Below are 9,140 nucleotides of genomic sequence, written 5' to 3'. Positions count from 1 at the left end.
TATAAATACAAGACTAACATCATTTACAGAGTCATTTTTCTGGCTGAGAACTAGCACTTTCTTTTCACTGCCAGTGTTAGCTCTCGCAGTTGTTTTTCTTTTCTGGGCCATTTTTCGCATAGAAATAAAGTTAACTTGCATCACTTCAGCAGAGTTGCTCTATACAGCCCAACACATATTGAAGGGCCTAGAGTTTTGGATGCTGGGCAGTTGGCCAGCTCACTCACTAGCTAAATCAACTTTACTATACCAGCCTCTCAAGATCCAAATTTATGGGTCAGCAACATTATAAGTTACTATAGGTCATGGACCCATGGAGTTACTTCATGAATAGTCGAAACTGCAAATGTTAAATCCATAAATTCCAAGGATCTACTATATTTACTAGCTTATTGAACTTGGAAGTTGCATTTCACTATTGTTATAGCAGAGCATCAAAATCATTGAGTCTTAATGGACTCTTGGTACTGTTGTCAACTCTACAAAGAAATCTAGAAAAGTGTTTTATTTCTTTATTTTGGGGGCATATAATATTTTATTAGTTTCAGGTGTACAACATAATGATTCAATATTCATTTACATTGCAAAATAATCACCACGTAAGTCTAATGTTCATCTCTTATACATAATTACATTTTTTGCTTGTGATGAGAACATTTAAGGTGTACTCTCTTAGCCACTTTCAAATATACAATAGAGTATTATGAACTGTAGTCACCATGCTGTACCTTATATCCCTATGGCTTATTTATTTTATAACTGGAAGGTTGTATTTTTTTTACTCCTTTTGCCCATTTTGTCTACTCCTGAAACCCCGTCTCTGGAAACCACCTATCTGTTTTCTGACACTATGAGTTTTGCTTTCATTTAGTTTTCACATATAAGTGAGGTCATATGTAAAACTTCCAATAATAGAGACAAATTTTAAAAAATAAACAAATGGACACAGACACTAAGGGGTGAGGGCATGTGCTGGGGGGTGGGTGTGGCCAGGGAAAGGTCATGGGGGGAAAAGGAGACATATGTAATACTTTAAACAATAAAGAATTTAAAAAACAAAAAAAAATGATTTTAAAATACTACATGACATAGAAAAATGTTTTACACCATAGGTGTTGAAGACCAACTCTCGTCTTTATTCATGCTCACTTTTTAATCTCCCAAATGTAGTCTACCATTTCTAGTAGATTTTATTTTTCTAGGAATAATTTAGAGAGCATTTTATTTATCTGGAAATTATAGGCTAAATAGCAGTATGTACAGTTGACCCTTGGACAACATTGGTTTGAACTGCACAGCTCCACTTATACATGGATTTTTTCCAACATATACTGTAAATGTATTCTGTCAATGTATTTTTCTTCCTTTTGATTTTCTTAACATTTTCCTTTCGCTAGCTTACTTTATTGTAAGACTGTAGTGTGTGTGTGTGTGTGTGTACACACACACAAAATATCTGTTAATTGACTATTTGTATTGACCAGTAAGGCTTCTGTTAAACAGTAGGTTATTAGTAGTTAAGGTTTTGAGGAATCAAGTTATATGCAGATTTTTGACTGGGGTGTATTGTTGCCCCCAACCTTAGCGTCATCTGTATGAACACTAACTACCTGCTGTATCCAAACACTGTGCTTGGCTCTGTTAGGAATAAAAATGTTGATATAGATGTTTTCATATATTGGTCACTCACCATATGTCAGCTACTGAGTGATCCCTTTACATGTATTATCTCATTATTACTAATGATGAGCCTATAAAGAGTTCTCCCTGCCCTTATAGAGTCTGTAAACTATTTGAAATGATAAATAATAAATGTTACATTTGCTTGGTTCCTTAGGATGGTCTGAAGGGCATATGGGGTTTTACTAAAAAAATATACTAGGAGTCCAGCATATAGTTTTCCCAGTCAACTGCATTTTCTTTTCTTTTTTTTCCACAAACTGACTTAGTCTTTCTGTGAATTTAGTAGATATCTCTGAAGCTAACCTCTGTATATCTAATTTTAAAGGTTTTATAAAATACATTAATAGGAAAGTATTATACTAAAAACTTTAATATTCATTGGAGAAATCTGCCTTAGTGCTTTTTGTGCCAAAGCTTCCCATTGCATACAACATATTTATTTTCTATTCAAGTAGATTCTACAGCCCTGTTGGACTTGTGTGAGTTTGGCAGTCTACTATATTTCTACCCGTGATTTAGACCACATTTTTCATTGTTTTCCATGGGAGTTGCAGGCATGAGGCAGTCCCAAGCTTTTTCCTTTAAAGCAAGCTCAACTTACTGAGTGAGAATTTGTTGATCATTGCAGATTGTAGCCAACATTTTCAAATGACAATTTTTGTTCTCCCGCCTCCTCTGGTGTATAGTTAACTAAAAGCAGTGTAACAGAAAATCCTGTGAAACGAAGCAGATTGTAGAAGTCTAGCATCTCGGGTGGTATGTAGATTTGTTGCTTTTCCTGGAGGACTTTTCTTATCTGTGAAGCAATAAAGGCAGATAAATAAAGTCTCCCAAGTAATATATTTTCTAGGGAGTCAAGAGTACTGACTTCTAGTCCAGGCCTTGACACAGACTATGTGACTTCCAGAAAGTTACTTTATCTCTGGGGACAATGATTTCTACAGCTGTAAAATGAGATGACGATGTCTATCTCATAATGCTATTGTAAGAGCAAATGCAGAAAAAATGAGCTCCCTTCAGAAGAAAGACACAATATACATTTAAAGTAGTGTTCTTAGATATGCACATATGTATTTTTTTCATTGTTGACATGTGTAATGAAAACTATTTGTCATTTTATTTAACTGTTGCAACCCAACAAGAGCTACAGATGAATAAAATTTGGTTATAAAAAAGAATATTGTGTAGATGAGCTGAGTAAATTTTTCTTCTGCAATGTATGCACTTTATGATTGTTATAGTCAGGAAGAGGATATGAAAAAAGAAAACAAATCTGCAGTTATTCAGCACCAATCCGTATAAGGTAAAATGTTCTATAATAAACCCGTGGTTCAAGGGAAGGAATTGCCGCTCCAGTGCTTTCCTGACACTTTCTTGTTCCCTGTCTCCTTCTACTTATTGTCAAGGCTGTTTTTCCACTCCAAAAACTTCATAGCTGGCCCTCAGGAGGATTAGCAGGCTCATGTCACAGCTTTGTCTTCTTCATTGATTTTAAAAAGTTGTGATGATGACATGATTATCTGCAGAAATATCGCTCCCCTGGAGGACATAATATACATTGAATTTTAGGGTTTTTCAAAATATGTTTCAAGTCAGTAAGTTTTTACCTAGTACCTATTGTGTATCCTGACTAGTACTAGGTACTACAAGGGACTGAGAGAAAATAACCAACACAGTCCTGACAACAAATAGTTTGTATTTTGAGAATATGACATTTTTATGCATGGCACTCATGCCATACTTCCTTTGAACCAATAAGCTCATTGAGGCCACAAGTCATGTCTGGTTCATACTAGAGTCTTTTCATGCTCACAGTTTAGGAAGGAGAACTCTTCAGATAGCAGAACTGCCCCACAGCATTGATAATTATTATCCCTCAGCACTCTATACTAAATGCTAGTAGCATCTCACAGTAACTCTTATAGGCAAAACTACCCACATACATTTTCAAATTTGAGGTGATTGTCCTCCCCAGCTGAGAGTAACTGTTTTATAGTCTCATACATGTTACCTTGCTGATGATAGGAGCATTGTTAATATTTTTGTGAAGAAATGAATTCATGAAACAACAATTGGAGAATAATTCAAGGGAGCATAAAAATCATATGCAAGAATCTTTAGAATAGAATACAAGTACATCAGGGTTATGGGAAGAGAGACCGTGTTATGTTAAGCTGTGTGAATTATTATCTTGAGCTGTGCCTTCAAGGATAAGTAGGCTTTCAAAACTGAATGGGAGAGCAGCACCTGTAAGAATCACAAAATTAAATAAAAACAATTTTTGGTAGTACCACACTGTCTGGGTTGGGAGGCCGTTTTGGAAGATAGCATAAGGAATGTTTTGACTCTGTAGGAGTGGGCCAGCTGGAGAGTCAGGACCTGAGCCTGTAATCAGCAGTTTGCTCCCAAAGGCTTTTTTCCAATGTTATAATAAGATTGAAGTCTTATTTTATGGAGATGAATTTTCTTATTTGCATATACTATAGAGTGGATTTAGGAAGGCACAAACTAGAGACAGGTGACTAGTTAGGAAGTTATTGCCATAAACTAGTTGAAAAATATATCATACCCTGTTTTCTGTTTTCCCATCCATGTTTTCTTTTATTGTTTCTTCATCTCTTTTAGGAAGTGAAATATTAATTGGATGGCAAAAACCATTAATGTTTTCTTTCATTCTCCTTATCCTTCTAGTACCAATGGAACATATTCTTCCCACCCTCCCCTCTCCCCACTTCCCTCTGAGATTTCTTTAAGGGAGAGGGAGAGAGAGATAGAAATATCAATGATGAGAGAAAATCATGGATTGGCTATACCCTGACTGGGAATCGAACCACGACCTCCTGGTTCATAGGTTGGTGCTCAATCACTGAGCCACACCAGCCAGACTCTATTACTTTTAAGTTTTAAAAAAATCAGCTAAGTTTTATTTCTAGCCCTTATTTCACAATTTTAATACCTTAAATTTGAAGCACTGCGAGATGAAAATGAGAGTCAACTTAGTGATCAATCTACTCTGCTCTTAGGAGAAATGAAAGAATAAGAGAAAACATTAAACCCTAAATCTGAAGGTTCTTATTTATATATGAACTAGAGTTGTGGTGCTCGGATTCATGCACTGGTGGGGTCCCTCAACCTGGCCTGTGCCCTCTCACAGTCTGGGACCCTTCGGGGGATGTTGGAGAGCCAATTTTGGCCTGATCCCCACAAGCCAGGCTGAGGGACCCCACTGGTGCACAAATCCATGCACCAGGCCTCTAGTATGCATATAAGACCTTTGGTTAATCTCTTCCCATCCTCCCCTCTCCCCACTTCCCTCTGAGATTCATCAGTCTGTTCCATGTTTCCATGCCTGTGGTTTCTGCTCCTGCATCAAGCATCTGCCCCCCTGGTGGTCAGTGCACGTCATAACTACTGGCCGCTCGGCTGGTTGCTTAGACTTTTATATATATAAATGGATAAAGTTTACAGAGGAGCAATGCCTTCTAGCTTTGGGAAAGAAAAACTTGATGATGAGATGGATTATATCAACTCATGTTTCTGTTTGCAGATTCTTTTATTCAGTTGTCAGTATTTAAAAATTTCAGTTGGAAGAAGGTTAGAAGAAGGAATGATATATGTTCTTATTTCTCAAATCCATTGTTACTAACTTAAGATAACCAGAAAAGGAACACTATAGTAAAATAGCAACTTAACATACCAACAACTCATTAATTTATATTAATTTATAAAGAGATTCAAATTAATATACTAATACAAGATTCCTTGGCTGGTTATTTAAGCTTTTAAAATAATATATTTCCAAAAACATATTTTACTCAAGTATACATTTATATATAAACAATTGATATACTACTTTAAAATTATTTTTATTTACTCATTGAATGTCCCAGGGACCACCATTAGTAACACTTAGCAGTTATTGAGAATATGGCTTGCAAATTAATAAAACTGTTGCATTCATTAAAATATTTTAAAATTTAGACCTTTAAAAATAATTATTTTCTCATATAATTAGGATTTTATTCTCTGTTTAATATATGTGTTAACATATAACATTAAGCAGAACAACTGTTAAACTGCTTAGGTGAAGATAAGCATCTGTCATATATGGTTTCAAAGAACATTCTGGGGAAATGAAAGGATAACATTGGACATTTTCATGAGCAATTTATTACGAAAGCATAGAATATAAAATCCTAGATGATATAGCTAGTCATTCTTGCGGCTCAAAACTGTAGAAAAATAAATCTTTTTAACTTGATAATTAAATTTCCATTGACACATTTTTGAACTAAAGTTTTTTGGTAAGTCAACAAAAGATCAGTTAGCGTAAATACATTTATGGAGCAAAGAAAACAATATGGTATAAATGAGAAATGTATTTTTCCCATTAGTAAGAGTTTATTTGAGCTTTATGGGTTTCCAAATGCCAGCCTTCTTTGAATATTTCAGGATTTAAGTTTGATAATGTTTAGCCAATTGTGATTCTGTGATTTGAAGAAGATAAAAAGGCCTCATATTGCCTATAGATTCTTTCAAACATTATTGGATTAGCCAAATTATACGCCACTAAAATATATTTTAAATGCCTTGAAATACATTTTAGTTAAAAAGTAGCAGATAGTCCTAGCTGGTTTGGCTCAGTGGCTAGAGCGTCAGCCAGCAGACCAAAAGGTCCGGGGTTTGATTCTGGTCAAGGACACATACCTCAGTTGCAGGCTTCTCCCTGGTCCTGGCCCTGGTTGGGGCGCATGCAGGAGGCAATAAATTGATGTGTTTCTCTCTGTCTTTCCCTCTCTCTTCCACTCTCTCTAAAAATCAATGGAAAAATATCCTCGAGTGAGGATTAAAAGAAAAAAAAGTAGCAGATACACTATAGTCACTTACCAAGTTCAATAACTTAAATAATACAAATGACACAGATCTAATCATCAAGTACATATATTTTCTTAATATATTTGTTATATTTGTTAATAATATTTGTTAATAACATTATTTAAGCTTCAGGTGTATAGTATTATAATTGAGGTAATATTTGTTAATAACATTATTTAAGCTTCAGGTGTATAGTATTATAATTTGATATCTGTTTACAGTATATGGCATGCTTACCACAGTAGTTTCCATTGTTACCATACATTTGACCTCCTTTACCCATTTTGCCTTCCCCCTTTCCTCCTTCCCCTTTTGTAACCACCAATCTGTTATCTGTACCTATGAGCTTGTTTGTTTTTGTTCATTTATTTCTTGCTTTTATACTCCACATCTAAGTGAAATCATACTTTGTTTGTCCTTTTCTATCTGACTTATTTCACTTAGCATGATACCCTGAAGGTCCTTCAAAGTTGTCAGAAATGGCACTATTTTATCTTTTCTATATCTGAGTAGTATTTCAGTGTGTGTGTGTGTCTGTGTGTCTGTCTCACATTGTCTTTATCACCTCATCTGTTTATGGACACTTAGGTTGTTTCCCTATAATGCCACAATGATCAGAGGGGTGTATATATTTTTTTGAATTAGTGATTTATATTCTTTCAATAAATACCCAGAAGACATATTGCTGGATCATGTGGTAGTTAGTTCTATTTTTTAATTTTTTTGAGGAACCTCCTTACTGTTTTCCATGGTGGCTGTACCTATGAATCCCACCAGCAGTGTATGTGGGTTCCCTTTTCTCTACATCCTCTTCAAAGCTTGTTACTTCTTGTCTTTTTGATAATAGCTATTCTAATAGGGATGAGATGGTGGCTGAATGTCGATTTTTAAATCTCTTTTAGTTGTGCCAGTAAATTGGCCTAGATTATGATCTTTAATCCTATTCCAAATATTTACCATGGCCAAATTCCACCAGCTTGATCTTAAATTTGATCTGTGCCCTCTCCCCACCCTCCCAGCAAACTGGCTTATACTTTGTGTAAATTGCAAGGACTCTTGCCTAGGGCATGGGCAGACTACAGGGAAATGCAACACCACTTGTTTCCTGTTAGCTTTCTAAAAGAGGTCTGTAATGAACTTTTGCCTCTGTTCCCTCCAGGATGAATCCCTGGTTCTTCTTACTGCACTGGCTGTATGAGTTCAAAACATTAAAAGAAGAAGAACAGTGTAAATATATACCTTTGAGGTTTATTAAGTTATCTTAAGCATAGGAGAAAGAACATAGACTTTGTAATCAGACCAACCTAAATTCCAGTCCCAGGTTTAACAAATATAAACTTTGCCTTATGACCTCAGACAAATTGCTTACTGCTCTGAGTCTAGATTTTCCATCAGCAAAATGTGCAAAGTATGCCTACTACTTGCATGGATGTTTTGACTTTAAAATGCTGCAAAATGTGAGAAGAGATGGGGTATCTATCGCCTTCTGGATATTGGAAAGAGTTGATGTAATATAGACTGTTTCCAAGAAAGAGTGATCAATACCGGTTGGTGATATTTAGCCTGAGGATAAATAAGAACAACTGGCTTATGAGTAAATTTAAGAAAAATCAGACAGGACATAGATCAGGATGAAAGTAAGACTTCAAAGGACTGGAGCTAGTGAGCTAGCCCAAAAGAAGGGTAAAAGAACCACCTATTAGTTCAGCATCAGGCAGCCTGAAGACCATCATGACTCAATGTGCATCAATGCCAAATCAGCATTGCCCAATGTCTCCACAGAGTAGAAACTCAGAATATTTCATGGCCAGCATGTATAAAATGGAGGATTATACCAGGAAAAAAAGAGTGATATCCTTTATCTAATGCTGGTAGGCTATATAGCTTTTTCATATCCATTAAGTCAGTTAATTCTCACCACAACTGTGAGATGAGCATGACAGCTAGTCTTATCTCTCTCTTTTTCCAATATGAGTTTTTTATTGCATCTTTAAAATACTGCAAATGTAACAAATCATTCGCCATCTTGGTGTTTCTATAGCTGGACAACTTAGATCTTATTTATTCGCCTACTGAACTGTTCCTTTTTCAGAAACATAGCTACCATCCAAAAATTGCCAGATATCCTTGTTTTTAACTGTTGTGGCTTGCTGAACCAAAACAGCTGAATTTGATACAAGTTCAATGTCGCTTCTTTCAAAAATCAACTCATCTTTCTGGACTTGAGATACTGAACAAGCAATGCCTGACCTCATTTGAACCCTGCAGATGTATTTTTCACTCAAGAAATTTCTTTCTGATTTCACAAGAGAAAAACATTCTCCTGAATAATGACATTGATGGGAAAGTGAGCGTACACAGACCTCATCTTGTAACAGAAGCCCAGTGTAATACCTTTGATAGTGTTTTTGTACATGACTGCAGATAGTGTGAATGGTAGCCAGTTCCTTTCTATTTCCCCACCATTTGTCCACCTGGAGCCTCTTCTTTTTCTTTCTAAGGAGACTGAGTTCTATGTTGATGTGGTATAAGTCCCTCTGCAGGGTGCTTCTGGGCCCTTCACCATAACTGTGTGTCCCTTC

The sequence above is a fragment of the Myotis davidii genome, unplaced genomic scaffold (assembly GCF_000327345.1).
Source record: "Myotis davidii unplaced genomic scaffold, ASM32734v1 scaffold612, whole genome shotgun sequence".
Taxonomy (NCBI): domain Eukaryota; kingdom Metazoa; phylum Chordata; class Mammalia; order Chiroptera; family Vespertilionidae; genus Myotis; species Myotis davidii.
This window is presented reverse-complemented; position numbering follows the sequence as displayed.